Genomic DNA, 26303 nt, shown 5'->3' on the forward strand with positions numbered 1-26303 from the left:
ATGCAGCTGCGAGATGCACAGGAATAACACTGCACTCCTCGATGCGGCGACATACGAAATCCACTGCCGAGCTGCGCGTTGGCAACTAACAAAATGCCGACCGTGCCAGGATCAGAAGCTGGAATCTTCCGATCCGTTGTCAGACGCGTTATCCCTTGCGCCATAGGGCCACGGACTGTGTCTCGTTCTACGAGACAAGTGCACCTCTCTAAGAAACGTGTTCTTCAGGGCTCTGCAAGCTCCCAAGGAAGGCACTTCTCGTCCAGCGGCGTGGTCGCGGTGCGCTTGCAGAGCTTGGACCTTGCCACATATCTGCGCCCGCTGTTCGACAGGTAGCAGGAGGCAAGGCGCGCGTTTTTCTGCGTTTTTTCGTTGACTAGAGGCAGTTGATGTGCATGTAAGCGTAGCATATGAAACACGAATAGCACGAAGCATTCGTAGTTAGGTGCCAAAGTAGCAGTGTGGCCGCAGGTGGCGATCGTATGTATTTGTGGCCACCACTGGTTTGCAGCAAAGTGAATATGGCTAATTGAGAGCGTTTGGCTGTAGCCCCAGTGGCGCAATTGGTTAGCGCACGGTACTTATAAGGCAGTAGCCGTGAGCAATGCCGGGGTTGTGAGTTCGAGCCTCACCTGGGGCATACTTTTATGTCGTAACAGCTGACAGCATCTGGAGGCTAGATTTCAGATGTATCAGCTACGCCAACAAGTTTAATGTGCATTATATGCGGTAGGTGCGTCTTCCTCGGTAGTATAGTGGTTAGTATCCCCGCCTGTCACGCGGGAGACCGGGGTTCGATTCCCCGCCGGGGAGGCGCGATTTTTATCTCACAAATCTGCTCGAGTGTTGCGCGTGTGGGGCGGAAGAGCATAAACTTTGCCATTAACTTGCTGCAAAATGCTACATCGTAGGAAGTAGTTCTCGCATTCCTCACACTTTCTAATTATGGGGTTCGCTGTTAATGCCGACTCTCCACGCGTAGTAATCGATCTCGACACAATCAGCAAAAGATATAATTTTAGCAGAGCGTGGTTTCGATCCACGGACCTCTGGGTTATGGGCCCAGCACGCTTCCACTGCGCCACTCTGCTGTTTGGGGGTGTTCTAGCTCTTCGTCACATCACGTGGGACACTTGGACAGTGTTGTCTGAGTGGCTTTCACACGCGTACATTTAATTGCGCAACATCTCCTACAGCTCTCAGCTTGACTTGTCTCGACTTTGCTCGACTGACGCTACGCTGACGCTTGCAGGCAGCGGCATTTACCACCATCACCTCGACATGCAGCTGCGAGATGCACAGGAATAACACTGCACTCCTCGATGCGGCGACATACGAAATCCACTGCCGAGCTGCGCGTTGGCAACTAACAAAATGCCGACCGTGCCAGGATCAGAAGCTGGAATCTTCCGATCCGTTGTCAGACGCGTTATCCCTTGCGCCATAGGGCCACGGACTGTGTCTCGTTCTACGAGACAAGTGCACCTCTCTAAGAAACGTGTTCTTCAGGGCTCTGCAAGCTCCCAAGGAAGGCACTTCTCGTCCAGCGGCGTGGTCGCGGTGCGCTTGCAGAGCTTGGACCTTGCCACATATCTGCGCCCGCTGTTCGACAGGTAGCAGGAGGCAAGGCGCGCGTTTTTCTGCGTTTTTTCGTTGACTAGAGGCAGTTGATGTGCATGTAAGCGTAGCATATGAAACACGAATAGCACGAAGCATTCGTAGTTAGGTGCCAAAGTAGCAGTGTGGCCGCAGGTGGCGATCGTATGTATTTGTGGCCACCACTGGTTTGCAGCAAAGTGAATATGGCTAATTGAGAGCGTTTGGCTGTAGCCCCAGTGGCGCAATTGGTTAGCGCACGGTACTTATAAGGCAGTAGCCGTGAGCAATGCCGGGGTTGTGAGTTCGAGCCTCACCTGGGGCATACTTTTATGTCGTAACAGCTGACAGCATCTGGAGGCTAGATTTCAGATGTATCAGCTACGCCAACAAGTTTAATGTGCATTATATGCGGTAGGTGCGTCTTCCTCGGTAGTATAGTGGTTAGTATCCCCGCCTGTCACGCGGGAGACCGGGGTTCGATTCCCCGCCGGGGAGGCGCGATTTTTATCTCACAAATCTGCTCGAGTGTTGCGCGTGTGGGGCGGAAGAGCATAAACTTTGCCATTAACTTGCTGCAAAATGCTACATCGTAGGAAGTAGTTCTCGCATTCCTCACACTTTCTAATTATGGGGTTCGCTGTTAATGCCGACTCTCCACGCGTAGTAATCGATCTCGACACAATCAGCAAAAGATATAATTTTAGCAGAGCGTGGTTTCGATCCACGGACCTCTGGGTTATGGGCCCAGCACGCTTCCACTGCGCCACTCTGCTGTTTGGGGGTGTTCTAGCTCTTCGTCACATCACGTGGGACACTTGGACAGTGTTGTCTGCGTGGCTTTCACACGCGTACATTTAATTGCGCAACATCTCCTACAGCTCTCAGCTTGACTTGTCTCGACTTTGCTCGACTGACGCTACGCTGACGCTTGCAGGCAGCGGCATTTACCACCATCACCTCGACATGCAGCTGCGAGATGCACAGGAATAACACTGCACTCCTCGATGCGGCGACATACGAAATCCACTGCCGAGCTGCGCGTTGGCAACTAACAAAATGCCGACCGTGCCAGGATCAGAAGCTGGAATCTTCCGATCCGTTGTCAGACGCGTTATCCCTTGCGCCATAGGGCCACGGACTGTGTCTCGTTCTACGAGACAAGTGCACCTCTCTAAGAAACGTGTTCTTCAGGGCTCTGCAAGCTCCCAAGGAAGGCACTTCTCGTCCAGCGGCGTGGTCGCGGTGCGCTTGCAGAGCTTGGACCTTGCCACATATCTGCGCCCGCTGTTCGACAGGTAGCAGGAGGCAAGGCGCGCGTTTTTCTGCGTTTTTTCGTTGACTAGAGGCAGTTGATGTGCATGTAAGCGTAGCATATGAAACACGAATAGCACGAAGCATTCGTAGTTAGGTGCCAAAGTAGCAGTGTGGCCGCAGGTGGCGATCGTATGTATTTGTGGCCACCACTGGTTTGCAGCAAAGTGAATATGGCTAATTGAGAGCGTTTGGCTGTAGCCCCAGTGGCGCAATTGGTTAGCGCACGGTACTTATAAGGCAGTAGCCGTGAGCAATGCCGGGGTTGTGAGTTCGAGCCTCACCTGGGGCATACTTTTATGTCGTAACAGCTGACAGCATCTGGAGGCTAGATTTCAGATGTATCAGCTACGCCAACAAGTTTAATGTGCATTATATGCGGTAGGTGCGTCTTCCTCGGTAGTATAGTGGTTAGTATCCCCGCCTGTCACGCGGGAGACCGGGGTTCGATTCCCCGCCGGGGAGGCGCGATTTTTATCTCACAAATCTGCTCGAGTGTTGCGCGTGTGGGGCGGAAGAGCATAAACTTTGCCATTAACTTGCTGCAAAATGCTACATCGTAGGAAGTAGTTCTCGCATTCCTCACACTTTCTAATTATGGGGTTCGCTGTTAATGCCGACTCTCCACGCGTAGTAATCGATCTCGACACAATCAGCAAAAGATATAATTTTAGCAGAGCGTGGTTTCGATCCACGGACCTCTGGGTTATGGGCCCAGCACGCTTCCACTGCGCCACTCTGCTGTTTGGGGGTGTTCTAGCTCTTCGTCACATCACGTGGGACACTTGGACAGTGTTGTCTGCGTGGCTTTCACACGCGTACATTTAATTGCGCAACATCTCCTACAGCTCTCAGCTTGACTTGTCTCGACTTTGCTCGACTGACGCTACGCTGACGCTTGCAGGCAGCGGCATTTACCACCATCACCTCGACATGCAGCTGCGAGATGCACAGGAATAACACTGCACTCCTCGATGCGGCGACATACGAAATCCACTGCCGAGCTGCGCGTTGGCAACTAACAAAATGCCGACCGTGCCAGGATCAGAAGCTGGAATCTTCCGATCCGTTGTCAGACGCGTTATCCCTTGCGCCATAGGGCCACGGACTGTGTCTCGTTCTACGAGACAAGTGCACCTCTCTAAGAAACGTGTTCTTCAGGGCTCTGCAAGCTCCCAAGGAAGGCACTTCTCGTCCAGCGGCGTGGTCGCGGTGCGCTTGCAGAGCTTGGACCTTGCCACATATCTGCGCCCGCTGTTCGACAGGTAGCAGGAGGCAAGGCGCGCGTTTTTCTGCGTTTTTTCGTTGACTAGAGGCAGTTGATGTGCATGTAAGCGTAGCATATGAAACACGAATAGCACGAAGCATTCGTAGTTAGGTGCCAAAGTAGCAGTGTGGCCGCAGGTGGCGATCGTATGTATTTGTGGCCACCACTGGTTTGCAGCAAAGTGAATATGGCTAATTGAGAGCGTTTGGCTGTAGCCCCAGTGGCGCAATTGGTTAGCGCACGGTACTTATAAGGCAGTAGCCGTGAGCAATGCCGGGGTTGTGAGTTCGAGCCTCACCTGGGGCATACTTTTATGTCGTAACAGCTGACAGCATCTGGAGGCTAGATTTCAGATGTATCAGCTACGCCAACAAGTTTAATGTGCATTATATGCGGTAGGTGCGTCTTCCTCGGTAGTATAGTGGTTAGTATCCCCGCCTGTCACGCGGGAGACCGGGGTTCGATTCCCCGCCGGGGAGGCGCGATTTTTATCTCACAAATCTGCTCGAGTGTTGCGCGTGTGGGGCGGAAGAGCATAAACTTTGCCATTAACTTGCTGCAAAATGCTACATCGTAGGAAGTAGTTCTCGCATTCCTCACACTTTCTAATTATGGGGTTCGCTGTTAATGCCGACTCTCCACGCGTAGTAATCGATCTCGACACAATCAGCAAAAGATATAATTTTAGCAGAGCGTGGTTTCGATCCACGGACCTCTGGGTTATGGGCCCAGCACGCTTCCACTGCGCCACTCTGCTGTTTGGGGGTGTTCTAGCTCTTCGTCACATCACGTGGGACACTTGGACAGTGTTGTCTGCGTGGCTTTCACACGCGTACATTTAATTGCGCAACATCTCCTACAGCTCTCAGCTTGACTTGTCTCGACTTTGCTCGACTGACGCTACGCTGACGCTTGCAGGCAGCGGCATTTACCACCATCACCTCGACATGCAGCTGCGAGATGCACAGGAATAACACTGCACTCCTCGATGCGGCGACATACGAAATCCACTGCCGAGCTGCGCGTTGGCAACTAACAAAATGCCGACCGTGCCAGGATCAGAAGCTGGAATCTTCCGATCCGTTGTCAGACGCGTTATCCCTTGCGCCATAGGGCCACGGACTGTGTCTCGTTCTACGAGACAAGTGCACCTCTCTAAGAAACGTGTTCTTCAGGGCTCTGCAAGCTCCCAAGGAAGGCACTTCTCGTCCAGCGGCGTGGTCGCGGTGCGCTTGCAGAGCTTGGACCTTGCCACATATCTGCGCCCGCTGTTCGACAGGTAGCAGGAGGCAAGGCGCGCGTTTTTCTGCGTTTTTTCGTTGACTAGAGGCAGTTGATGTGCATGTAAGCGTAGCATATGAAACACGAATAGCACGAAGCATTCGTAGTTAGGTGCCAAAGTAGCAGTGTGGCCGCAGGTGGCGATCGTATGTATTTGTGGCCACCACTGGTTTGCAGCAAAGTGAATATGGCTAATTGAGAGCGTTTGGCTGTAGCCCCAGTGGCGCAATTGGTTAGCGCACGGTACTTATAAGGCAGTAGCCGTGAGCAATGCCGGGGTTGTGAGTTCGAGCCTCACCTGGGGCATACTTTTATGTCGTAACAGCTGACAGCATCTGGAGGCTAGATTTCAGATGTATCAGCTACGCCAACAAGTTTAATGTGCATTATATGCGGTAGGTGCGTCTTCCTCGGTAGTATAGTGGTTAGTATCCCCGCCTGTCACACGGGAGACCAAGGTTCGATTCCCCGCCGGGGAGGCGCGATTTTTATCTCACAAATCTGCTCGAGTGTTGCGCGTGTGGGGCGGAAGAGCATAAACTTTGCCATTAACTTGCTGCAAAATGCTACATCGTAGGAAGTAGTTCTCGCATTCCTCACACTTTATAATTATGGGGTTCGCTGTTAATGCCGACTCTCCACGCGTAGTAATCGATCTCGACACAATCAGCAAAAGATATAATTTTAGCAGAGCGTGGTTTCGATCCACGGACCTCTGGGTTATGGGCCCAGCACGCTTCCACTGCGCCACTCTGCTGTGTGGGGGTGTTCTAGCTCTTCGTCACATCACGTGGGACACTTGGACAGTGTTGTCTGCGTGGCTTTCACACGCGTACATTTAATTGCGCAACATCTCCTACAGCTCTCAGCTTGACTTGTCTCGACTTTGCTCGACTGACGCTACGCTGACGCTTGCAGGCAGCGGCATTTACCACCATCACCTCGACATGCAGCTGCGAGATGCACAGGAATAACACTGCACTCCTCGATGCGGCGACATACGAAATCCACTGCCGAGCTGCGCGTTGGCAACTAACAAATTGCCGACCGTGCCAGGATCAGAAGCTGGAATCTTCCGATCCGTTGTCAGACGCGTTATCCCTTGCGCCATAGGGCCACAGACTGTGTCTCGTTCTACGAGACAAGTGCACCTCTCTAAGAAACGTGTTCTTCAGGGCTCTGCAAGCTCCCAAGGAAGGCACTTCTCGTCCAGCGGCGTGGTCGCGGTGCGCTTGCAGAGCTTGGACCTTGCCACATATCTGCGCCCGCTGTTCGACAGGTAGCAGGAGGCAAGGCGCGCGTTTTTCTGCGTTTTTTCGTTGACTAGAGGCAGTTGATGTGCATGTAAGCGTAGCATATGAAACACGAATAGCACGAAGCATTCGTAGTTAGGTGCCAAAGTCGCAGTGTGGCCGCAGGTGGCGATCGTATGTATTTGTGGCCACCACTGGTTTGCAGCAAAGTGAATATGGCTAATTGAGAGCGTTTGGCTGTAGCCCCAGTGGCGCAATTGGTTAGCGCACGGTACTTATAAGGCAGTAGCCGTGAGCAATGCCGGGGTTGTGAGTTCGAGCCTCACCTGGGGCATACTTTTATGTCGTAACAGCTGACAGCATCTGGAGGCTAGATTTCAGATGTATCAGCTACGCCAACAAGTTTAATGTGCATTATATGCGGTAGGTGCGACTTCCTCGGTAGTATAGTGTTTATTATCCCCGCCTGTCACGCGGGAGACCGGGGTTCGATTCCCCGCCGGGGAGGCGCGATTTTTATCTCACAAATCTGCTCGAGTGTTGCGCGTGTGGGGTGGAAGAGCATTAACTTTGCCATTAACTTGCTGCAAAATGCTACATCGTAGGAAGTAGTTCTCGCATTCCTCACACTTTCTAATTATGGGGTTCGCTGTTAATGCCGACTCTCCACGCGTAGTAATCGATCTCGACACAATCAGCAAAAGATACAATTTTAGCAGAGCGTGGTTTCGATCCACGGACCTCTGGGTTATGGGCCCAGCACGCTTCTAGTGCGCCACTCTGCTGTGTGGGGGTGTTCTAGCTCTTCGTCACATCACGTGGGACACTTGGACAGTGTTGTCTGCGTGGCTTTCACACGCGTACATTTAATTGCGCAACATCTCCTACAGCTCTCAGCTTGACTTGTCTCGACTTTGCTCGACTGACGCTACGCTGACGCTTGCAGGCAGCGGCATTTACCACCATCACCTCGACATGCAGCTGCGAGATGCACAGGAATAACACTGCACTCCTCGATGCGGCGACATACGAAATCCACTGCCGAGCTGCGCGTTGGCAACTAACAAAATGCCGACCGTGCCAGGATCAGAAGCTGGAATCTTCCGATCCGTTGTCAGACGCGTTATCCCTTGCGCCATAGGGCCACGGACTGTGTCTCGTTCTACGAGACAAGTGCACCTCTCTAAGAAACGTGTTCTTCAGGGCTCTGCAAGCTCCCAAGGAAGGCACTTCTCGTCCAGCGGCGTGGTCGCGGTGCGCTTGCAGAGCTTGGACCTTGCCACATATCTGCGCCCGCTGTTCGACAGGTAGCAGGAGGCAAGGCGCGCGTTTTTCTGCGTTTTTTCGTTGACTAGAGGCAGTTGATGTGCATGTAAGCGTAGCATATGAAACACGAATAGCACGAAGCATTCGTAGTTAGGTGCCAAAGTAGCAGTGTGGCCGCAGGTGGCGATCGTATGTATTTGTGGCCACCACTGGTTTGCAGCAAAGTGAATATGGCTAATTGAGAGTGTTTGGCTGTAGCCCCAGTGGCGCAATTGGTTAGCGCACGGTACTTATAAGGCAGTAGCCGTGAGCAATGCCGGGGTTGTGAGTTCGAGCCTCACCTGGGGCATACTTTTATGTCGTAACAGCTGACAGCATCTGGAGGCTAGATTTCAGATGTATCAGCTACGCCAACAAGTTTAATGTGCATTATATGCGGTAAGTGCGTCTTCCTCGGTAGTATAGTGGTTAGTATCCCCGCCTGTCACGCGGGAGACCGGGGAACACGCGATCTAGTGTCGCGATTTTTATCTCACAAATCTGCTCGAGTGTTGCGCGTGTGGGGTGGAAGAGCATTAACTTTGCCATTAACTTGCTGCAAAATGCTACATCGTAGGAAGTAGTTCTCGCATTCCTCACACTTTCTAATTATGGGGTTCGCTGTTAATGCCGACTCTCCACGCGTAGTAATCGATCTCGACACAATCAGCAAAAGATATAATTTTAGCAGAGCGTGGTTTCGATCCACGGACCTCTGGGTTATGAGCCCAGCACGCTTCCACTGCGCCACTCTGCTGTGTGGGGGTGTTCTAGCTCTTCGTCACATCACGTGGGACACTTGGACAGTGTTGTCTGCGTGGCTTTCACACGCGTACATTTAATTGCGCAACATCTCCTACAGCTCTCAGCTTGACTTGTCTCGACTTTGCTCGACTGACGCTACGCTGACGCTTGCAGGCAGCGGCATTTACCACCATCACCTCGACATGCAGCTGCGAGATGCACAGGAATAACACTGCACTCCTCGATGCGGCGACATACGAAATCCACTGCCGAGCTGCGCGTTGGCAACTAACAAAATGCCGACAGTGCCAGGATCAGAAGCTGGAATCTTCCGATCCGTTGTCAGACGCGTTATCCCTTGCGCCATAGGGCCACGGACTGTGTCTCGTTCTACGAGACAAGTGCACCTCTCTAAGAAACGTGTTCTTCAGGGCTCTGCAAGCTCCCAAGGAAGGCACTTCTCGTCCAGCGGCGTGGTCGCGGTGCGCTTGCAGAGCTTGGACCTTGCCACATATCTGCGCCCGCTGTTCGACAGGTAGCAGGAGGCAAGGCGCGCGTTTTTCTGCGTTTTTTCGTTGACTAGAGGCAGTTGATGTGCATGTAAGCGTAGCATATGAAACACGAATAGCACGAAGCATTCGTAGTTAGGTGCCAAAGTCGCAGTGTGGCCGCAGGTGGCGATCGTATGTATTTGTGGCCACCACTGGTTTGCAGCAAAGTGAATATGGCTAATTGAGAGCGTTTGGCTGTAGCCCCAGTGGCGCAATTGGTTAGCGCACGGTACTTATAAGGCAGTAGCCGTGAGCAATGCCGGGGTTGTGAGTTCGAGCCTCACCTGGGGCATACTTTTATGTCGTAACAGCTGACAGCATCTGGAGGCTAGATTTCAGATGTATCAGCTACGCCAACAAGTTTAATGTGCATTATATGCGGTAGGTGCGTCTTCCTCGGTAGTATAGTGGTTAGTATCCCCGCCTGTCACGCGGGAGACCGGGGTTCGATTCCCCGCCGGGGAGGCGCGATTTTTATCTCACAAATCTGCTCGAGTGTTGCGCGTGTGGGGTGGAAGAGCATTAACTTTGCCATTAACTTGCTGCAAAATGCTACATCGTAGGAAGTAGTTCTCGCATTCCTCACACTTTCTAATTATGGGGTTCGCTGTTAATGCCGACTCTCCACGCGTAGTAATCGATCTCGACACAATCAGCAAAAGATATAATTTTAGCAGAGCGTGGTTTCGATCCACGGACCTCTGGGTTATGGGCCCAGCACGCTTCCACTGCGCCACTCTGCTGTGTGGGGGTGTTCTAGCTCTTCGTCACATCACGTGGGACACTTGGACAGTGTTGTCTGCGTGGCTTTCACACGCGTACATTTAATTGCGCAACATCTCCTACAGCTCTCAGCTTGACTTGTCTCGACTTTGCTCGACTGACGCTACGCTGACGCTTGCAGGCAGCGGCATTTACCACCATCACCTCGACATGCAGCTGCGAGATGCACAGGAATAACACTGCACTCCTCGATGCGGCGACATACGAAATCCACTGCCGAGCTGCGCGTTGGCAACTAACAAAATGCCGACAGTGCCAGGATCAGAAGCTGGAATCTTCCGATCCGTTGTCAGACGCGTTATCCCTTGCGCCATAGGGCCACGGACTGTGTCTCGTTCTACGAGACAAGTGCACCTCTCTAAGAAACGTGTTCTTCAGGGCTCTGCAAGCTCCCAAGGAAGGCACTTCTCGTCCAGCGGCGTGGTCGCGGTGCGCTTGCAGAGCTTGGACCTTGCCACATATCTGCGCCCGCTGTTCGACAGGTAGCAGGAGGCAAGGCGCGCGTTTTTCTGCGTTTTTTCGTTGACTAGAGGCAGTTGATGTGCATGTAAGCGTAGCATATGAAACACGAATAGCACGAAGCATTCGTAGTTAGGTGCCAAAGTCGCAGTGTGGCCGCAGGTGGCGATCGTATGTATTTGTGGCCACCACTGGTTTGCAGCAAAGTGAATATGGCTAATTGAGAGCGTTTGGCTGTAGCCCCAGTGGCGCAATTGGTTAGCGCACGGTACTTATAAGGCAGTAGCCGTGAGCAATGCCGGGGTTGTAATTCGAGCCTCACCTGGGGCATACTTTTATGTCGTAACAGCTGACAGCATCTGGAGGCTAGATTTCAGATGTATCAGCTACGCCAACAAGTTTAATGTGCATTATATGCGGTAGGTGCGTCTTCCTCGGTAGTATAGTGGTTAGTATCCCCGCCTGTCACGCGGGAGACCGGGGTTCGATTCCCCGCCGGGGAGGCGCGATTTTTATCTCACAAATCTGCTCGAGTGTTGCGCGTGTGGGGTGGAAGAGCATTAACTTTGCCATTAACTTGCTGCAAAATGCTACATCGTAGGAAGTAGTTCTCGCATTCCTCACACTTTCTAATTATGGGGTTCGCTGTTAATGCCGACTCTCCACGCGTAGTAATCGATCTCGACACAATCAGCAAAAGATATAATTTTAGCAGAGCGTGGTTTCGATCCACGGACCTCTGGGTTATGGGCCCAGCACGCTTCCACTGCGCCACTCTGCTGTGTGGGGGTGTTCTAGCTCTTCGTCACATCACGTGGGACACTTGGACAGTGTTGTCTGCGTGGCTTTCACACGCGTACATTTAATTGCGCAACATCTCCTACAGCTCTCAGCTTGACTTGTCTCGACTTTGCTCGACTGACGCTACGCTGACGCTTGCAGGCAGCGGCATTTACCACCATCACCTCGACATGCAGCTGCGAGATGCACAGGAATAACACTGCACTCCTCGATGCGGCGACATACGAAATCCACTGCCGAGCTGCGCGTTGGCAACTAACAAAATGCCGACAGTGCCAGGATCAGAAGCTGGAATCTTCCGATCCGTTGTCAGACGCGTTATCCCTTGCGCCATAGGGCCACGGACTGTGTCTCGTTCTACGAGACAAGTGCACCTCTCTAAGAAACGTGTTCTTCAGGGCTCTGCAAGCTCCCAAGGAAGGCACTTCTCGTCCAGCGGCGTGGTCGCGGTGCGCTTGCAGAGCTTGGACCTTGCCACATATCTGCGCCCGCTGTTCGACAGGTAGCAGGAGGCAAGGCGCGCGTTTTTCTGCGTTTTTTCGTTGACTAGAGGCAGTTGATGTGCATGTAAGCGTAGCATATGAAACACGAATAGCACGAAGCATTCGTAGTTAGGTGCCAAAGTCGCAGTGTGGCCGCAGGTGGCGATCGTATGTATTTGTGGCCACCACTGGTTTGCAGCAAAGTGAATATGGCTAATTGAGAGCGTTTGGCTGTAGCCCCAGTGGCGCAATTGGTTAGCGCACGGTACTTATAAGGCAGTAGCCGTGAGCAATGCCGGGGTTGTAATTCGAGCCTCACCTGGGGCATACTTTTATGTCGTAACAGCTGACAGCATCTGGAGGCTAGATTTCAGATGTATCAGCTACGCCAACAAGTTTAATGTGCATTATATGCGGTAGGTGCGTCTTCCTCGGTAGTATAGTGGTTAGTATCCCCGCCTGTCACGCGGGAGACCGGGGTTCGATTCCCCGCCGGGGAGGCGCGATTTTTATCTCACAAATCTGCTCGAGTGTTGCGCGTGTGGGGTGGAAGAGCATTAACTTTGCCATTAACTTGCTGCAAAATGCTACATCGTAGGAAGTAGTTCTCGCATTCCTCACACTTTCTAATTATGGGGTTCGCTGTTAATGCCGACTCTCCACGCGTAGTAATCGATCTCGACACAATCAGCAAAAGATATAATTTTAGCAGAGCGTGGTTTCGATCCACGGACCTCTGGGTTATGGGCCCAGCACGCTTCCACTGCGCCACTCTGCTGTGTGGGGGTGTTCTAGCTCTTCGTCACATCACGTGGGACACTTGGACAGTGTTGTCTGCGTGGCTTTCACACGCGTACATTTAATTGCGCAACATCTCCTACAGCTCTCAGCTTGACTTGTCTCGACTTTGCTCGACTGACGCTACGCTGACGCTTGCAGGCAGCGGCATTTACCACCATCACCTCGACATGCAGCTGCGAGATGCACAGGAATAACACTGCACTCCTCGATGCGGCGACATACGAAATCCACTGCCGAGCTGCGCGTTGGCAACTAACAAAATGCCGACAGTGCCAGGATCAGAAGCTGGAATCTTCCGATCCGTTGTCAGACGCGTTATCCCTTGCGCCATAGGGCCACGGACTGTGTCTCGTTCTACGAGACAAGTGCACCTCTCTAAGAAACGTGTTCTTCAGGGCTCTGCAAGCTCCCAAGGAAGGCACTTCTCGTCCAGCGGCGTGGTCGCGGTGCGCTTGCAGAGCTTGGACCTTGCCACATATCTGCGCCCGCTGTTCGACAGGTAGCAGGAGGCAAGGCGCGCGTTTTTCTGCGTTTTTTCGTTGACTAGAGGCAGTTGATGTGCATGTAAGCGTAGCATATGAAACACGAATAGCACGAAGCATTCGTAGTTAGGTGCCAAAGTCGCAGTGTGGCCGCAGGTGGCGATCGTATGTATTTGTGGCCACCACTGGTTTGCAGCAAAGTGAATATGGCTAATTGAGAGCGTTTGGCTGTAGCCCCAGTGGCGCAATTGGTTAGCGCACGGTACTTATAAGGCAGTAGCCGTGAGCAATGCCGGGGTTGTGAGTTCGAGCCTCACCTGGGGCATACTTTTATGTCGTAACAGCTGACAGCATCTGGAGGCTAGATTTCAGATGTATCAGCTACGCCAACAAGTTTAATGTGCATTATATGCGGTAGGTGCGTCTTCCTCGGTAGTATAGTGGTTAGTATCCCCGCCTGTCACGCGGGAGACCGGGGTTCGATTCCCCGCCGGGGAGGCGCGATTTTTATCTCACAAATCTGCTCGAGTGTTGCGCGTGTGGGGTGGAAGAGCATTAACTTTGCCATTAACTTGCTGCAAAATGCTACATCGTAGGAAGTAGTTCTCGCATTCCTCACACTTTCTAATTATGGGGTTCGCTGTTAATGCCGACTCTCCACGCGTAGTAATCGATCTCGACACAATCAGCAAAAGATATAATTTTAGCAGAGCGTGGTTTCGATCCACGGACCTCTGGGTTATGGGCCCAGCACGCTTCCACTGCGCCACTCTGCTGTGTGGGGGTGTTCTAGCTCTTCGTCACATCACGTGGGACACTTGGACAGTGTTGTCTGCGTGGCTTTCACACGCGTACATTTAATTGCGCAACATCTCCTACAGCTCTCAGCTTGACTTGTCTCGACTTTGCTCGACTGACACTACGCTGACGCTTGCAGGCAGCGGCATTTACCACCATCACCTCGACATGCAGCTGCGAGATGCACAGGAATAACACTGCACTCCTCGATGCGGCGACATACGAAATCCACTGCCGAGCTGCGCGTTGGCAACTAACAAAATGCCGACAGTGCCAGGATCAGAAGCTGGAATCTTCCGATCCGTTGTCAGACGCGTTATCCCTTGCGCCATAGGGCCACGGACTGTGTCTCGTTCTACGAGACAAGTGCACCTCTCTAAGAAACGTGTTCTTCAGGGCTCTGCAAGCTCCCAAGGAAGGCACTTCTCGTCCAGCGGCGTGGTCGCGGTGCGCTTGCAGAGCTTGGACCTTGCCACATATCTGCGCCCGCTGTTCGACAGGTAGCAGGAGGCAAGGCGCGCGTTTTTCTGCGTTTTTTCGTTGACTAGAGGCAGTTGATGTGCATGTAAGCGTAGCATATGAAACACGAATAGCACGAAGCATTCGTAGTTAGGTGCCAAAGTCGCAGTGTGGCCGCAGGTGGCGATCGTATGTATTTGTGGCCACCACTGGTTTGCAGCAAAGTGAATATGGCTAATTGAGAGCGTTTGGCTGTAGCCCCAGTGGCGCAATTGGTTAGCGCACGGTACTTATAAGGCAGTAGCCGTGAGCAATGCCGGGGTTGTGAGTTAACACGCGATCTAGTGTATACTTTTATGTCGTAACAGCTGACAGCATCTGGAGGCTAGATTTCAGATGTATCAGCTACGCCAACAAGTTTAATGTGCATTATATGCGGTAGGTGCGTCTTCCTCGGTAGTATAGTGGTTAGTATCCCCGCCTGTCACGCGGGAGACCGGGGTTCGATTCCCCGCCGGGGAGGCGCGATTTTTATCTCACAAATCTGCTCGAGTGTTGCGCGTGTGGGGTGGAAGAGCATTAACTTTGCCATTAACTTGCTGCAAAATGCTACATCGTAGGAAGTAGTTCTCGCATTCCTCACACTTTCTAATTATGGGGTTCGCTGTTAATGCCGACTCTCCACGCGTAGTAATCGATCTCGACACAATCAGCAAAAGATATAATTTTAGCAGAGCGTGGTTTCGATCCACGGACCTCTGGGTTATGGGCCCAGCACGCTTCCACTGCGCCACTCTGCTGTGTGGGGGTGTTCTAGCTCTTCGTCACATCACGTGGGACACTTGGACAGTGTTGTCTGCGTGGCTTTCACACGCGTACATTTAATTGCGCAACATCTCCTACAGCTCTCAGCTTGACTTGTCTCGACTTTGCTCGACTGACGCTACGCTGACGCTTGCAGGCAGCGGCATTTACCACCATCACCTCGACATGCAGCTGCGAGATGCACAGGAATAACACTGCACTCCTCGATGCGGCGACATACGAAATCCACTGCCGAGCTGCGCGTTGGCAACTAACAAAATGCCGACAGTGCCAGGATCAGAAGCTGGAATCTTCCGATCCGTTGTCAGACGCGTTATCCCTTGCGCCATAGGGCCACGGACTGTGTCTCGTTCTACGAGACAAGTGCACCTCTCTAAGAAACGTGTTCTTCAGGGCTCTGCAAGCTCCCAAGGAAGGCACTTCTCGTCCAGCGGCGTGGTCGCGGTGCGCTTGCAGAGCTTGGACCTTGCCACATATCTGCGCCCGCTGTTCGACAGGTAGCAGGAGGCAAGGCGCGCGTTTTTCTGCGTTTTTTCGTTGACTAGAGGCAGTTGATGTGCATGTAAGCGTAGCATATGAAACACGAATAGCACGAAGCATTCGTCGTTAGGTGCCAAAGTCGCAGTGTGGCCGCAGGTGGCGATCGTATGTATTTGTGGCCACCACTGGTTTGCAGCAAAGTGAATATGGCTAATTGAGAGCGTTTGGCTGTAGCCCCAGTGGCGCAATTGGTTAGCGCACGGTACTTATAAGGCAGTAGCCGTGAGCAATGCCGGGGTTGTGAGTTCGAGCCTCACCTGGGGCATACTTTTATGTCGTAACAGCTGACAGCATCTGGAGGCTAGATTTCAGATGTATCAGCTACGCCAACAAGTTTAATGTGCATTATATGCGGTAGGTGCGTCTTCCTCGGTAGTATAGTGGTTAGTATCCCCGCCTGTCACGCGGGAGACCGGGGTTCGATTCCCCGCCGGGGAGGCGCGATTTTTATCTCACAAATCTGCTCGAGTGTTGCGCGTGTGGGGTGGAAGAGCATTAACTTTGCCATTAACTTGCTGCAAAATGCTACATCGTAGGAAGTAGTTCTCGCATTCCTCACACTTTCTAATTATGGGGTTCGCTGTTAATGCCGACTCTCCACGCGTAGTAATCGATCTCGACACAATCAGCAAAAGATATAATTTTAGCAGAGCGTGGTTTCGATCCACGGACCTCTGGGTTATGGGCCCAGCACGCTTCCACTGCGCCACTCTGCTGTGTGGGGGTGTTCTAGCTCTTCGTCACATCACGTGGGACACTTGGACAGTGTTGTCTGCGTGGCTTTCACACGCGTACATTTAATTGCGCAACATCTCCTACAGCTCTCAGCTTGACTTGTCTCGACTTTGCTCGACTGACGCTACGCTGACGCTTGCAGGCAGCGGCATTTACCACCATCACCTCGACATGCAGCTGCGAGATGCACAGGAATAACACTGCACTCCTCGATGCGGCGACATACGAAATCCACTGCCGAGCTGCGCGTTGGCAACTAACAAAATGCCGACAGTGCCAGGATCAGAAGCTGGAATCTTCCGATCCGTTGTCAGACGCGTTATCCCTTGCGCCATAGGGCCACGGACTGTGTCTCGTTCTACGAGACAAGTGCACCTCTCTAAGAAACGTGTTCTTCAGGGCTCTGCAAGCTCCCAAGGAAGGCACTTCTCGTCCAGCGGCGTGGTCGCGGTGCGCTTGCAGAGCTTGGACCTTGCCACATATCTGCGCCCGCTGTTCGACAGGTAGCAGGAGGCAAGGCGCGCGTTTTTCTGCGTTTTTTCGTTGACTAGAGGCAGTTGATGTGCATGTAAGCGTAGCATATGAAACACGAATAGCACGAAGCATTCGTAGTTAGGTGCCAAAGTCGCAGTGTGGCCGCAGGTGGCGATCGTATGTATTTGTGGCCACCACTGGTTTGCAGCAAAGTGAATATGGCTAATTGAGAGCGTTTGGCTGTAGCCCCAGTGGCGCAATTGGTTAGCGCACGGTACTTATAAGGCAGTAGCCGTGAGCAATGCCGGGGTTGTGAGTTCGAGCCTCACCTGGGGCATACTTTTATGTCGTAACAGCTGACAGCATCTGGAGGCTAGATTTCAGATGTATCAGCTACGCCAACAAGTTTAATGTGCATTATATGCGGTAGGTGCGTCTTCCTCGGTAGTATAGTGGTTAGTATCCCCGCCTGTCACGCGGGAGACCGGGGTTCGATTCCCCGCCGGGGAGGCGCGATTTTTATCTCACAAATCTGCTCGAGTGTTGCGCGTGTGGGGTGGAAGAGCATTAACTTTGCCATTAACTTGCTGCAAAATGCTACATCGTAGGAAGTAGTTCTCGCATTCCTCACACTTTCTAATTATGGGGTTCGCTGTTAATGCCGACTCTCCACGCGTAGTAATCGATCTCGACACAATCAGCAAAAGATATAATTTTAGCAGAGCGTGGTTTCGATCCACGGACCTCTGGGTTATGGGCCCAGCACGCTTCCACTGCGCCACTCTGCTGTGTGGGGGTGTTCTAGCTCTTCGTCACATCACGTGGGACACTTGGACAGTGTTGTCTGCGTGGCTTTCACACGCGTACATTTAATTGCGCAACATCTCCTACAGCTCTCAGCTTGACTTGTCTCGACTTTGCTCGACTGACGCTACGCTGACGCTTGCAGGCAGCGGCATTTACCACCATCACCTCGACATGCAGCTGCGAGATGCACAGGAATAACACTGCACTCCTCGATGCGGCGACATACGAAATCCACTGCCGAGCTGCGCGTTGGCAACTAACAAAATGCCGACCGTGCCAGGATCAGAAGCTGGAATCTTCCGATCCGTTGTCAGACGCGTTATCCCTTGCGCCATAGGGCCACGGACTGTGTCTCGTTCTACGAGACAAGTGCACCTCTCTAAGAAACGTGTTCTTCAGGGCTCTGCAAGCTCCCAAGGAAGGCACTTCTCGTCCAGCGGCGTGGTCGCGGTGCGCTTGCAGAGCTTGGACCTTGCCACATATCTGCGCCCGCTGTTCGACAGGTAGCAGGAGGCAAGGCGCGCGTTTTTCTGCGTTTTTTCGTTGACTAGAGGCAGTTGATGTGCATGTAAGCGTAGCATATGAAACACGAATAGCACGAAGCATTCGTAGTTAGGTGCCAAAGTCGCAGTGTGGCCGCAGGTGGCGATCGTATGTATTTGTGGCCACCACTGGTTTGCAGCAAAGTGAATATGGCTAATTGAGAGCGTTTGGCTGTAGCCCCAGTGGCGCAATTGGTTAGCGCACGGTACTTATAAGGCAGTAGCCGTGAGCAATGCCGGGGTTGTGAGTTCGAGCCTCACCTGGGGCATACTTTTATGTCGTAACAGCTGACAGCATCTGGAGGCTAGATTTCAGATGTATCAGCTACGCCAACAAGTTTAATGTGCATTATATGCGGTAGGTGCGTCTTCCTCGGTAGTATAGTGGTTAGTATCCCCGCCTGTCACGCGGGAGACCGGGGTTCGATTCCCCGCCGGGGAGGCGCGATTTTTATCTCACAAATCTGCTCGAGTGTTGCGCGTGTGGGGTGGAAGAGCATTAACTTTGCCATTAACTTGCTGCAAAATGCTACATCGTAGGAAGTAGTTCTCGCATTCCTCACACTTTCTAATTATGGGGTTCGCTGTTAATGCCGACTCTCCACGCGTAGTAATCGATCTCGACACAATCAGCAAAAGATATAATTTTAGCAGAGCGTGGTTTCGATCCACGGACCTCTGGGTTATGGGCCCAGCACGCTTCCACTGCGCCACTCTGCTGTGTGGGGGTGTTCTAGCTCTTCGTCACATCACGTGGGACACTTGGACAGTGTTGTCTGCGTGGCTTTCACACGCGTACATTTAATTGCGCAACATCTCCTACAGCTCTCAGCTTGACTTGTCTCGACTTTGCTCGACTGACGCTACGCTGACGCTTGCAGGCAGCGGCATTTACCACCATCACCTCGACATGCAGCTGCGAGATGCACAGGAATAACACTGCACTCCTCGATGCGGCGACATACGAAATCCACTGCCGAGCTGCGCGTTGGCAACTAACAAAATGCCGACCGTGCCAGGATCAGAAGCTGGAATCTTCCGATCCGTTGTCAGACGCGTTATCCCTTGCGCCATAGGGCCACGGACTGTGTCTCGTTCTACGAGACAAGTGCACCTCTCTAAGAAACGTGTTCTTCAGGGCTCTGCAAGCTCCCAAGGAAGGCACTTCTCGTCCAGCGGCGTGGTCGCGGTGCGCTTGCAGAGCTTGGACCTTGCCACATATCTGCGCCCGCTGTTCGACAGGTAGCAGGAGGCAAGGCGCGCGTTTTTCTGCGTTTTTTCGTTGACTAGAGGCAGTTGATGTGCATGTAAGCGTAGCATATGAAACACGAATAGCACGAAGCATTCGTAGTTAGGTGCCAAAGTCGCAGTGTGGCCGCAGGTGGCGATCGTATGTATTTGTGGCCACCACTGGTTTGCAGCAAAGTGAATATGGCTAATTGAGAGCGTTTGGCTGTAGCCCCAGTGGCGCAATTGGTTAGCGCACGGTACTTATAAGGCAGTAGCCGTGAGCAATGCCGGGGTTGTGAGTTCGAGCCTCACCTGGGGCATACTTTTATGTCGTAACAGCTGACAGCATCTGGAGGCTAGATTTCAGATGTATCAGCTACGCCAACAAGTTTAATGTGCATTATATGCGGTAGGTGCGTCTTCCTCGGTAGTATAGTGGTTAGTATCCCCGCCTGTCACGCGGGAGACCGGGGTTCGATTCCCCGCCGGGGAGGCGCGATTTTTATCTCACAAATCTGCTCGAGTGTTGCGCGTGTGGGGTGGAAGAGCATTAACTTTGCCATTAACTTGCTGCAAAATGCTACATCGTAGGAAGTAGTTCTCGCATTCCTCACACTTTCTAATTATGGGGTTCGCTGTTAATGCCGACTCTCCACGCGTAGTAATCGATCTCGACACAATCAGCAAAAGATATAATTTTAGCAGAGCGTGGTTTCGATCCACGGACCTCTGGGTTATGGGCCCAGCACGCTTCCACTGCGCCACTCTGCTGTGTGGGGGTGTTCTAGCTCTTCGTCACATCACGTGGGACACTTGGACAGTGTTGTCTGCGTGGCTTTCACACGCGTACATTTAATTGCGCAACATCTCCTACAGCTCTCAGCTTGACTTGTCTCGACTTTGCTCGACTGACGCTACGCTGACGCTTGCAGGCAGCGGCATTTACCACCATCACCTCGACATGCAGCTGCGAGATGCACAGGAATAACACTGCACTCCTCGATGCGGCGACATACGAAATCCACTGCCGAGCTGCGCGTTGGCAACTAACAAAATGCCGACAGTGCCAGGATCAGAAGCTGGAATCTTCCGATCCGTTGTCAGACGCGTTATCCCTTGCGCCATAGGGCCACGGACTGTGTCTCGTTCTACGAGACAAGTGCACCTCTCTAAGAAACGTGTTCTTCAGGGCTCTGCAAGCTCCCAAGGAAGGCACTTCTCGTCCAGCGGCGTGGTCGCGGTGCGCTTGCAGAGCTTGGACCTTGCCACATATCTGCGCCCGCTGTTCGACAGGTAGCAGGAGGCAAGGCGCGCGTTTTTCTGCGTTTTTTCGTTGACTAGAGGCAGTTGATGTGCATGTAAGCGTAGCATATGAAACACGAATAGCACGAAGCATTCGTAGTTAGGTGCCAAAGTCGCAGTGTGGCCGCAGGTGGCGATCGTATGTATTTGTGGCCACCACTGGTTTGCAGCAAAGTGAATATGGCTAATTGAGAGCGTTTGGCTGTAGCCCCAGTGGCGCAATTGGTTAGCGCACGGTACTTATAAGGCAGTAGCCGTGAGCAATGCCGGGGTTGTGAGTTCGAGCCTCACCTGGGGCATACTTTTATGTCGTAACAGCTGACAGCATCTGGAGGCTAGATTTCAGATGTATCAGCTACGCCAACAAGTTTAATGTGCATTATATGCGGTAGGTGCGTCTTCCTCGGTAGTATAGTGGTTAGTATCCCCGCCTGTCACGCGGGAGACCGGGGTTCGATTCCCCGCCGGGGAGGCGCGATTTTTATCTCACAAATCTGCTCGAGTGTTGCGCGTGTGGGGTGGAAGAGCATTAACTTTGCCATTAACTTGCTGCAAAATGCTACATCGTAGGAAGTAGTTCTCGCATTCCTCACACTTTCTAATTATGGGGTTCGCTGTTAATGCCGACTCTCCACGCGTAGTAATCGATCTCGACACAATCAGCAAAAGATATAATTTTAGCAGAGCGTGGTTTCGATCCACGGACCTCTGGGTTATGGGCCCAGCACGCTTCCACTGCGCCACTCTGCTGTGTGGGGGTGTTCTAGCTCTTCGTCACATCACGTGGGACACTTGGACAGTGTTGTCTGCGTGGCTTTCACACGCGTACATTTAATTGCGCAACATCTCCTACAGCTCTCAGCTTGACTTGTCTCGACTTTGCTCGACTGACGCTACGCTGACGCTTGCAGGCAGCGGCATTTACCACCATCACCTCGACATGCAGCTGCGAGATGCACAGGAATAACACTGCACTCCTCGATGCGGCGACATACGAAATCCACTGCCGAGCTGCGCGTTGGCAACTAACAAAATGCCGACAGTGCCAGGATCAGAAGCTGGAATCTTCCGATCCGTTGTCAGACGCGTTATCCCTTGCGCCATAGGGCCACGGACTGTGTCTCGTTCTACGAGACAAGTGCACCTCTCTAAGAAACGTGTTCTTCAGGGCTCTGCAAGCTCCCAAGGAAGGCACTTCTCGTCCAGCGGCGTGGTCGCGGTGCGCTTGCAGAGCTTGGACCTTGCCACATATCTGCGCCCGCTGTTCGACAGGTAGCAGGAGGCAAGGCGCGCGTTTTTCTGCGTTTTTTCGTTGACTAGAGGCAGTTGATGTGCATGTAAGCGTAGCATATGAAACACGAATAGCACGAAGCATTCGTAGTTAGGTGCCAAAGTCGCAGTGTGGCCGCAGGTGGCGATCGTATGTATTTGTGGCCACCACTGGTTTGCAGCAAAGTGAATATGGCTAATTGAGAGCGTTTGGCTGTAGCCCCAGTGGCGCAATTGGTTAGCGCACGGTACTTATAAGGCAGTAGCCGTGAGCAATGCCGGGGTTGTGAGTTCGAGCCTCACCTGGGGCATACTTTTATGTCGTAACAGCTGACAGCATCTGGAGGCTAGATTTCAGATGTATCAGCTACGCCAACAAGTTTAATGTGCATTATATGCGGCAGGTGCGTCTTCCTCGGTAGTATAGTGGTTAGTATCCCCGCCTGTCACGCGGGAGACCGGGGTTCGATTCCCCGCCGGGGAGGCGCGATTTTTATCTCACAAATCTGCTCGAGTGTTGCGCGTGTGGGGTGGAAGAGCATTAACTTTGCCATTAACTTGCTGCAAAATGCTACATCGTAGGAAGTAGTTCTCGCATTCCTCACACTTTCTAATTATGGGGTTCGCTGTTAATGCCGACTCTCCACGCGTAGTAATCGATCTCGACACAATCAGCAAAAGATATAATTTTAGCAGAGCGTGGTTTCGATCCACGGACCTCTGGGTTATGGGCCCAGCACGCTTCCACTGCGCCACTCTGCTGTGTGGGGGTGTTCTAGCTCTTCGTCACATCACGTGGGACACTTGGACAGTGTTGTCTGCGTGGCTTTCACACGCGTACATTTAATTGCGCAACATCTCCTACAGCTCTCAGCTTGACTTGTCTCGACTTTGCTCGACTGACGCTACGCTGACGCTTGCAGGCAGCGGCATTTACCACCATCACCTCGACATGCAGCTGCGAGATGCACAGGAATAACACTGCACTCCTCGATGCGGCGACATACGAAATCCACTGCCGAGCTGCGCGTTGGCAACTAACAAAATGCCGACAGTGCCAGGATCAGAAGCTGGAATCTTCCGATCCGTTGTCAGACGCGTTATCCCTTGCGCCATAGGGCCACGGACTGTGTCTCGTTCTACGAGACAAGTGCACCTCTCTAAGAAACGTGTTCTTCAGGGCTCTGCAAGCTCCCAAGGAAGGCACTTCTCGTCCAGCGGCGTGGTCGCGGTGCGCTTGCAGAGCTTGGACCTTGCCACATATCTGCGCCCGCTGTTCGACAGGTAGCAGGAGGCAAGGCGCGCGTTTTTCTGCGTTTTTTCGTTGACTAGAGGCAGTTGATGTGCATGTAAGCGTAGCATATGAAACACGAATAGCACGAAGCATTCGTAGTTAGGTGCCAAAGTCGCAGTGTGGCCGCAGGTGGCGATCGTATGTATTTGTGGCCACCACTGGTTTGCAGCAAAGTGAATATGGCTAATTGAGAGCGTTTGGCTGTAGCCCCAGTGGCGCAATTGGTTAGCGCACGGTACTTATAAGGCAGTAGCCGTGAGCAATGCCGGGGTTGTGAGTTCGAGCCTCACCTGGGGCATACTTTTATGTCGTAACAGCTGACAGCATCTGGAGGCTAGATTTCAGATGTATCAGCTACGCCAACAAGTTTAATGTGCATTATATGCGGTAGGTGCGTCTTCCTCGGTAGTATAGTGGTTAGTATCCCCGCCTGTCACGCGGGAGACCGGGGTTCGATTCCCCGCCGGGGAGGCGCGACTTTTATCTCACAAATCTGCTCGAGTGTTGCGCGTGTGGGGTGGAAGAGCATTAACTTTGCCATTAACTTGCTGCAAAATGCTACATCGTAGGAAGTAGTTCTCGCATTCCTCACACTTTCTAATTATGGGGTTCGCTGTTAATGCCGACTCTCCACGCGTAGTAATCGATCTCGACACAATCAGCAAAAGATATAATTTTAGCAGAGCGTGGTTTCGATCCACGGACCTCTGGGTTATGGGCCCAGCACGCTTCCACTGCGCCACTCTGCTGTGTGGGGGTGTTCTAGCTCTTCGTCACATCACGTGGGACACTTGGACAGTGTTGTCTGCGTGGCTTTCACACGCGTACATTTAATTGCGCAACATCTCCTACAGCTCTCAGCTTGACTTGTCTCGACTTTGCTCGACTGACGCTACGCTGACGCTTGCAGGCAGCGGCATTTACCACCATCACCTCGACATGCAGCTGCGAGATGCACAGGAATAACACTGCACTCCTCGATGCGGCGACATACGAAATCCACTGCCGAGCTGCGCGTTGGCAACTAACAAAATGCCGACAGTGCCAGGATCAGAAGCTGGAATCTTCCGATCCGTTGTCAGACGCGTTATCCCTTGCGCCATAGGGCCACGGACTGTGTCTCGTTCTACGAGACAAGTGCACCTCTCTAAGAAACGTGTTCTTCAGGGCTCTGCAAGCTCCCAAGGAAGGCACTTCTCGTCCAGCGGCGTGGTCGCGGTGCGCTTGCAGAGCTTGGACCTTGCCACATATCTGCGCCCGCTGTTCGACAGGTAGCAGGAGGCAAGGCGCGCGTTTTTCTGCGTTTTTTCGTTGACTAGAGGCAGTTGATGTGCATGTAAGCGTAGCATATGAAACACGAATAGCACGAAGCATTCGTAGTTAGGTGCCAAAGTCGCAGTGTGGCCGCAGGTGGCGATCGTATGTATTTGTGGCCACCACTGGTTTGCAGCAAAGTGAATATGGCTAATTGAGAGCGTTTGGCTGTAGCCCCAGTGGCGCAATTGGTTAGCGCACGGTACTTATAAGGCAGTAGCCGTGAGCAATGCCGGGGTTGTGAGTTCGAGCCTCACCTGGGGCATACTTTTATGTCGTAACAGCTGACAGCATCTGGAGGCTAGATTTCAGATGTATCAGCTACGCCAACAAGTTTAATGTGCATTATATGCGGTAGGTGCGTCTTCCTCGGTAGTATAGTGGTTAGTATCCCCGCCTGTCACGCGGGAGACCGGGGTTCGATTCCCCGCCGGGGAGGCGCGATTTTTATCTCACAAATCTGCTCGAGTGTTGCGCGTGTGGGGTGGAAGAGCATTAACTTTGCCATTAACTTGCTGCAAAATGCTACATCGTAGGAAGTAGTTCTCGCATTCCTCACACTTTCTAATTATGGGGTTCGCTGTTAATGCCGACTCTCCACGCGTAGTAATCGATCTCGACACAATCAGCAAAAGATATAATTTTAGCAGAGCGTGGTTTCGATCCACGGACCTCTGGGTTATGGGCCCAGCACGCTTCCACTGCGCCACTCTGCTGTGTGGGGGTGTTCTAGCTCTTCGTCACATCACGTGGGACACTTGGACAGTGTTGTCTGCGTGGCTTTCACACGCGTACATTTAATTGCGCAACATCTCCTACAGCTCTCAGCTTGACTTGTCTCGACTTTGCTCGACTGACGCTACGCTGACGCTTGCAGGCAGCGGCATTTACCACCATCACCTCGACATGCAGCTGCGAGATGCACAGGAATAACACTGCACTCCTCGATGCGGCGACATACGAAATCCACTGCCGAGCTGCGCGTTGGCAACTAACAAAATGCCGACAGTGCCAGGATCAGAAGCTGGAATCTTCCGATCCGTTGTCAGACGCGTTATCCCTTGCGCCATAGGGCCACGGACTGTGTCTCGTTCTACGAGACAAGTGCACCTCTCTAAGAAACGTGTTCTTCAGGGCTCTGCAAGCTCCCAAGGAAGGCACTTCTCGTCCAGCGGCGTGGTCGCGGTGCGCTTGCAGAGCTTGGACCTTGCCACATATCTGCGCCCGCTGTTCGACAGGTAGCAGGAGGCAAGGCGCGCGTTTTTCTGCGTTTTTTCGTTGACTAGAGGCAGTTGATGTGCATGTAAGCGTAGCATATGAAACACGAATAGCACGAAGCATTCGTAGTTAGGTGCCAAAGTCGCAGTGTGGCCGCAGGTGGCGATCGTATGTATTTGTGGCCACCACTGGTTTGCAGCAAAGTGAATATGGCTAATTGAGAGCGTTTGGCTGTAGCCCCAGTGGCGCAATTGGTTAGCGCACGGTACTTATAAGGCAGTAGCCGTGAGCAATGCCGGGGTTGTGAGTTCGAGCCTCACCTGGGGCATACTTTTATGTCGTAACAGCTGACAGCATCTGGAGGCTAGATTTCAGAT

At 52.6% G+C, this 26303-nt stretch overlaps 55 non-coding genes across 55 annotated transcripts; 36 read left to right on the top strand and 19 right to left on the bottom strand.

Moving 5' to 3' along the window:
- The first annotated feature begins 548 nt into the window (after nt 1–548).
- Trnai-uau (transfer RNA isoleucine (anticodon UAU)) lies at nt 549–640 on the top strand. The gene is given in 2 exon segments: nt 549–586; nt 605–640. It is a non-coding gene; the product is annotated as a tRNA-Ile (tRNA).
- Nucleotides 641–741: 101 nt separating this feature from the next.
- On the top strand, nt 742–813 carry Trnad-guc (transfer RNA aspartic acid (anticodon GUC)). The gene has a single exon. It is a non-coding gene; the product is annotated as a tRNA-Asp (tRNA).
- A 206-nt stretch (nt 814–1019) lies between these two features.
- Trnam-cau (transfer RNA methionine (anticodon CAU)) lies at nt 1020–1091 on the bottom strand. Its single transcript has one exon. It is a non-coding gene; the product is annotated as a tRNA-Met (tRNA).
- A 738-nt stretch (nt 1092–1829) lies between these two features.
- Trnai-uau (transfer RNA isoleucine (anticodon UAU)) lies at nt 1830–1921 on the top strand. Its single transcript is given in 2 exon segments — nt 1830–1867; nt 1886–1921. It is a non-coding gene; the product is annotated as a tRNA-Ile (tRNA).
- Nucleotides 1922–2022: 101 nt separating this feature from the next.
- Nucleotides 2023–2094, top strand: Trnad-guc (transfer RNA aspartic acid (anticodon GUC)). The gene has a single exon. It is a non-coding gene; the product is annotated as a tRNA-Asp (tRNA).
- A 206-nt stretch (nt 2095–2300) lies between these two features.
- On the bottom strand, nt 2301–2372 carry Trnam-cau (transfer RNA methionine (anticodon CAU)). Its single transcript has one exon. It is a non-coding gene; the product is annotated as a tRNA-Met (tRNA).
- A 738-nt stretch (nt 2373–3110) lies between these two features.
- Nucleotides 3111–3202, top strand: Trnai-uau (transfer RNA isoleucine (anticodon UAU)). The gene is given in 2 exon segments: nt 3111–3148; nt 3167–3202. It is a non-coding gene; the product is annotated as a tRNA-Ile (tRNA).
- A 101-nt stretch (nt 3203–3303) lies between these two features.
- Trnad-guc (transfer RNA aspartic acid (anticodon GUC)) lies at nt 3304–3375 on the top strand. Its single transcript has one exon. It is a non-coding gene; the product is annotated as a tRNA-Asp (tRNA).
- A 206-nt stretch (nt 3376–3581) lies between these two features.
- Nucleotides 3582–3653, bottom strand: Trnam-cau (transfer RNA methionine (anticodon CAU)). The gene has a single exon. It is a non-coding gene; the product is annotated as a tRNA-Met (tRNA).
- Nucleotides 3654–4391: 738 nt separating this feature from the next.
- Nucleotides 4392–4483, top strand: Trnai-uau (transfer RNA isoleucine (anticodon UAU)). The gene is given in 2 exon segments: nt 4392–4429; nt 4448–4483. It is a non-coding gene; the product is annotated as a tRNA-Ile (tRNA).
- Nucleotides 4484–4584: 101 nt separating this feature from the next.
- Trnad-guc (transfer RNA aspartic acid (anticodon GUC)) lies at nt 4585–4656 on the top strand. Its single transcript has one exon. It is a non-coding gene; the product is annotated as a tRNA-Asp (tRNA).
- A 206-nt stretch (nt 4657–4862) lies between these two features.
- On the bottom strand, nt 4863–4934 carry Trnam-cau (transfer RNA methionine (anticodon CAU)). Its single transcript has one exon. It is a non-coding gene; the product is annotated as a tRNA-Met (tRNA).
- A 738-nt stretch (nt 4935–5672) lies between these two features.
- On the top strand, nt 5673–5764 carry Trnai-uau (transfer RNA isoleucine (anticodon UAU)). The gene is given in 2 exon segments: nt 5673–5710; nt 5729–5764. It is a non-coding gene; the product is annotated as a tRNA-Ile (tRNA).
- A 379-nt stretch (nt 5765–6143) lies between these two features.
- Nucleotides 6144–6215, bottom strand: Trnam-cau (transfer RNA methionine (anticodon CAU)). Its single transcript has one exon. It is a non-coding gene; the product is annotated as a tRNA-Met (tRNA).
- A 738-nt stretch (nt 6216–6953) lies between these two features.
- Trnai-uau (transfer RNA isoleucine (anticodon UAU)) lies at nt 6954–7045 on the top strand. The gene is given in 2 exon segments: nt 6954–6991; nt 7010–7045. It is a non-coding gene; the product is annotated as a tRNA-Ile (tRNA).
- Nucleotides 7046–7146: 101 nt separating this feature from the next.
- Nucleotides 7147–7218, top strand: Trnad-guc (transfer RNA aspartic acid (anticodon GUC)). The gene has a single exon. It is a non-coding gene; the product is annotated as a tRNA-Asp (tRNA).
- Nucleotides 7219–8234: 1016 nt separating this feature from the next.
- Trnai-uau (transfer RNA isoleucine (anticodon UAU)) lies at nt 8235–8326 on the top strand. The gene is given in 2 exon segments: nt 8235–8272; nt 8291–8326. It is a non-coding gene; the product is annotated as a tRNA-Ile (tRNA).
- Nucleotides 8327–8701: 375 nt separating this feature from the next.
- Nucleotides 8702–8773, bottom strand: Trnam-cau (transfer RNA methionine (anticodon CAU)). The gene has a single exon. It is a non-coding gene; the product is annotated as a tRNA-Met (tRNA).
- A 738-nt stretch (nt 8774–9511) lies between these two features.
- Trnai-uau (transfer RNA isoleucine (anticodon UAU)) lies at nt 9512–9603 on the top strand. Its single transcript is given in 2 exon segments — nt 9512–9549; nt 9568–9603. It is a non-coding gene; the product is annotated as a tRNA-Ile (tRNA).
- Nucleotides 9604–9704: 101 nt separating this feature from the next.
- Trnad-guc (transfer RNA aspartic acid (anticodon GUC)) lies at nt 9705–9776 on the top strand. The gene has a single exon. It is a non-coding gene; the product is annotated as a tRNA-Asp (tRNA).
- A 206-nt stretch (nt 9777–9982) lies between these two features.
- On the bottom strand, nt 9983–10054 carry Trnam-cau (transfer RNA methionine (anticodon CAU)). The gene has a single exon. It is a non-coding gene; the product is annotated as a tRNA-Met (tRNA).
- Nucleotides 10055–10984: 930 nt separating this feature from the next.
- Trnad-guc (transfer RNA aspartic acid (anticodon GUC)) lies at nt 10985–11056 on the top strand. Its single transcript has one exon. It is a non-coding gene; the product is annotated as a tRNA-Asp (tRNA).
- A 206-nt stretch (nt 11057–11262) lies between these two features.
- On the bottom strand, nt 11263–11334 carry Trnam-cau (transfer RNA methionine (anticodon CAU)). The gene has a single exon. It is a non-coding gene; the product is annotated as a tRNA-Met (tRNA).
- A 930-nt stretch (nt 11335–12264) lies between these two features.
- Trnad-guc (transfer RNA aspartic acid (anticodon GUC)) lies at nt 12265–12336 on the top strand. Its single transcript has one exon. It is a non-coding gene; the product is annotated as a tRNA-Asp (tRNA).
- A 206-nt stretch (nt 12337–12542) lies between these two features.
- On the bottom strand, nt 12543–12614 carry Trnam-cau (transfer RNA methionine (anticodon CAU)). Its single transcript has one exon. It is a non-coding gene; the product is annotated as a tRNA-Met (tRNA).
- Nucleotides 12615–13352: 738 nt separating this feature from the next.
- Trnai-uau (transfer RNA isoleucine (anticodon UAU)) lies at nt 13353–13444 on the top strand. The gene is given in 2 exon segments: nt 13353–13390; nt 13409–13444. It is a non-coding gene; the product is annotated as a tRNA-Ile (tRNA).
- A 101-nt stretch (nt 13445–13545) lies between these two features.
- Trnad-guc (transfer RNA aspartic acid (anticodon GUC)) lies at nt 13546–13617 on the top strand. The gene has a single exon. It is a non-coding gene; the product is annotated as a tRNA-Asp (tRNA).
- A 206-nt stretch (nt 13618–13823) lies between these two features.
- Trnam-cau (transfer RNA methionine (anticodon CAU)) lies at nt 13824–13895 on the bottom strand. The gene has a single exon. It is a non-coding gene; the product is annotated as a tRNA-Met (tRNA).
- A 931-nt stretch (nt 13896–14826) lies between these two features.
- Nucleotides 14827–14898, top strand: Trnad-guc (transfer RNA aspartic acid (anticodon GUC)). Its single transcript has one exon. It is a non-coding gene; the product is annotated as a tRNA-Asp (tRNA).
- Nucleotides 14899–15104: 206 nt separating this feature from the next.
- Nucleotides 15105–15176, bottom strand: Trnam-cau (transfer RNA methionine (anticodon CAU)). Its single transcript has one exon. It is a non-coding gene; the product is annotated as a tRNA-Met (tRNA).
- Nucleotides 15177–15914: 738 nt separating this feature from the next.
- Trnai-uau (transfer RNA isoleucine (anticodon UAU)) lies at nt 15915–16006 on the top strand. The gene is given in 2 exon segments: nt 15915–15952; nt 15971–16006. It is a non-coding gene; the product is annotated as a tRNA-Ile (tRNA).
- A 101-nt stretch (nt 16007–16107) lies between these two features.
- Nucleotides 16108–16179, top strand: Trnad-guc (transfer RNA aspartic acid (anticodon GUC)). The gene has a single exon. It is a non-coding gene; the product is annotated as a tRNA-Asp (tRNA).
- A 206-nt stretch (nt 16180–16385) lies between these two features.
- On the bottom strand, nt 16386–16457 carry Trnam-cau (transfer RNA methionine (anticodon CAU)). Its single transcript has one exon. It is a non-coding gene; the product is annotated as a tRNA-Met (tRNA).
- A 738-nt stretch (nt 16458–17195) lies between these two features.
- Nucleotides 17196–17287, top strand: Trnai-uau (transfer RNA isoleucine (anticodon UAU)). Its single transcript is given in 2 exon segments — nt 17196–17233; nt 17252–17287. It is a non-coding gene; the product is annotated as a tRNA-Ile (tRNA).
- Nucleotides 17288–17388: 101 nt separating this feature from the next.
- On the top strand, nt 17389–17460 carry Trnad-guc (transfer RNA aspartic acid (anticodon GUC)). Its single transcript has one exon. It is a non-coding gene; the product is annotated as a tRNA-Asp (tRNA).
- Nucleotides 17461–17666: 206 nt separating this feature from the next.
- On the bottom strand, nt 17667–17738 carry Trnam-cau (transfer RNA methionine (anticodon CAU)). Its single transcript has one exon. It is a non-coding gene; the product is annotated as a tRNA-Met (tRNA).
- A 738-nt stretch (nt 17739–18476) lies between these two features.
- Nucleotides 18477–18568, top strand: Trnai-uau (transfer RNA isoleucine (anticodon UAU)). The gene is given in 2 exon segments: nt 18477–18514; nt 18533–18568. It is a non-coding gene; the product is annotated as a tRNA-Ile (tRNA).
- Nucleotides 18569–18669: 101 nt separating this feature from the next.
- Nucleotides 18670–18741, top strand: Trnad-guc (transfer RNA aspartic acid (anticodon GUC)). The gene has a single exon. It is a non-coding gene; the product is annotated as a tRNA-Asp (tRNA).
- A 206-nt stretch (nt 18742–18947) lies between these two features.
- Trnam-cau (transfer RNA methionine (anticodon CAU)) lies at nt 18948–19019 on the bottom strand. Its single transcript has one exon. It is a non-coding gene; the product is annotated as a tRNA-Met (tRNA).
- Nucleotides 19020–19757: 738 nt separating this feature from the next.
- Nucleotides 19758–19849, top strand: Trnai-uau (transfer RNA isoleucine (anticodon UAU)). The gene is given in 2 exon segments: nt 19758–19795; nt 19814–19849. It is a non-coding gene; the product is annotated as a tRNA-Ile (tRNA).
- Nucleotides 19850–19950: 101 nt separating this feature from the next.
- Nucleotides 19951–20022, top strand: Trnad-guc (transfer RNA aspartic acid (anticodon GUC)). The gene has a single exon. It is a non-coding gene; the product is annotated as a tRNA-Asp (tRNA).
- A 206-nt stretch (nt 20023–20228) lies between these two features.
- Trnam-cau (transfer RNA methionine (anticodon CAU)) lies at nt 20229–20300 on the bottom strand. The gene has a single exon. It is a non-coding gene; the product is annotated as a tRNA-Met (tRNA).
- A 738-nt stretch (nt 20301–21038) lies between these two features.
- On the top strand, nt 21039–21130 carry Trnai-uau (transfer RNA isoleucine (anticodon UAU)). The gene is given in 2 exon segments: nt 21039–21076; nt 21095–21130. It is a non-coding gene; the product is annotated as a tRNA-Ile (tRNA).
- Nucleotides 21131–21231: 101 nt separating this feature from the next.
- Nucleotides 21232–21303, top strand: Trnad-guc (transfer RNA aspartic acid (anticodon GUC)). The gene has a single exon. It is a non-coding gene; the product is annotated as a tRNA-Asp (tRNA).
- Nucleotides 21304–21509: 206 nt separating this feature from the next.
- Trnam-cau (transfer RNA methionine (anticodon CAU)) lies at nt 21510–21581 on the bottom strand. Its single transcript has one exon. It is a non-coding gene; the product is annotated as a tRNA-Met (tRNA).
- A 738-nt stretch (nt 21582–22319) lies between these two features.
- On the top strand, nt 22320–22411 carry Trnai-uau (transfer RNA isoleucine (anticodon UAU)). Its single transcript is given in 2 exon segments — nt 22320–22357; nt 22376–22411. It is a non-coding gene; the product is annotated as a tRNA-Ile (tRNA).
- A 101-nt stretch (nt 22412–22512) lies between these two features.
- On the top strand, nt 22513–22584 carry Trnad-guc (transfer RNA aspartic acid (anticodon GUC)). The gene has a single exon. It is a non-coding gene; the product is annotated as a tRNA-Asp (tRNA).
- A 206-nt stretch (nt 22585–22790) lies between these two features.
- On the bottom strand, nt 22791–22862 carry Trnam-cau (transfer RNA methionine (anticodon CAU)). The gene has a single exon. It is a non-coding gene; the product is annotated as a tRNA-Met (tRNA).
- Nucleotides 22863–23600: 738 nt separating this feature from the next.
- Nucleotides 23601–23692, top strand: Trnai-uau (transfer RNA isoleucine (anticodon UAU)). Its single transcript is given in 2 exon segments — nt 23601–23638; nt 23657–23692. It is a non-coding gene; the product is annotated as a tRNA-Ile (tRNA).
- Nucleotides 23693–23793: 101 nt separating this feature from the next.
- Trnad-guc (transfer RNA aspartic acid (anticodon GUC)) lies at nt 23794–23865 on the top strand. The gene has a single exon. It is a non-coding gene; the product is annotated as a tRNA-Asp (tRNA).
- Nucleotides 23866–24071: 206 nt separating this feature from the next.
- Trnam-cau (transfer RNA methionine (anticodon CAU)) lies at nt 24072–24143 on the bottom strand. Its single transcript has one exon. It is a non-coding gene; the product is annotated as a tRNA-Met (tRNA).
- A 738-nt stretch (nt 24144–24881) lies between these two features.
- Nucleotides 24882–24973, top strand: Trnai-uau (transfer RNA isoleucine (anticodon UAU)). The gene is given in 2 exon segments: nt 24882–24919; nt 24938–24973. It is a non-coding gene; the product is annotated as a tRNA-Ile (tRNA).
- Nucleotides 24974–25074: 101 nt separating this feature from the next.
- Nucleotides 25075–25146, top strand: Trnad-guc (transfer RNA aspartic acid (anticodon GUC)). The gene has a single exon. It is a non-coding gene; the product is annotated as a tRNA-Asp (tRNA).
- Nucleotides 25147–25352: 206 nt separating this feature from the next.
- On the bottom strand, nt 25353–25424 carry Trnam-cau (transfer RNA methionine (anticodon CAU)). Its single transcript has one exon. It is a non-coding gene; the product is annotated as a tRNA-Met (tRNA).
- A 738-nt stretch (nt 25425–26162) lies between these two features.
- Nucleotides 26163–26254, top strand: Trnai-uau (transfer RNA isoleucine (anticodon UAU)). Its single transcript is given in 2 exon segments — nt 26163–26200; nt 26219–26254. It is a non-coding gene; the product is annotated as a tRNA-Ile (tRNA).
- Nucleotides 26255–26303: the final 49 nt, after the last annotated feature.

The sequence above is a fragment of the Schistocerca gregaria genome, chromosome 8 (genome assembly GCF_023897955.1).
Source record: "Schistocerca gregaria isolate iqSchGreg1 chromosome 8, iqSchGreg1.2, whole genome shotgun sequence".
NCBI lineage: Eukaryota > Metazoa > Arthropoda > Insecta > Orthoptera > Acrididae > Schistocerca > Schistocerca gregaria.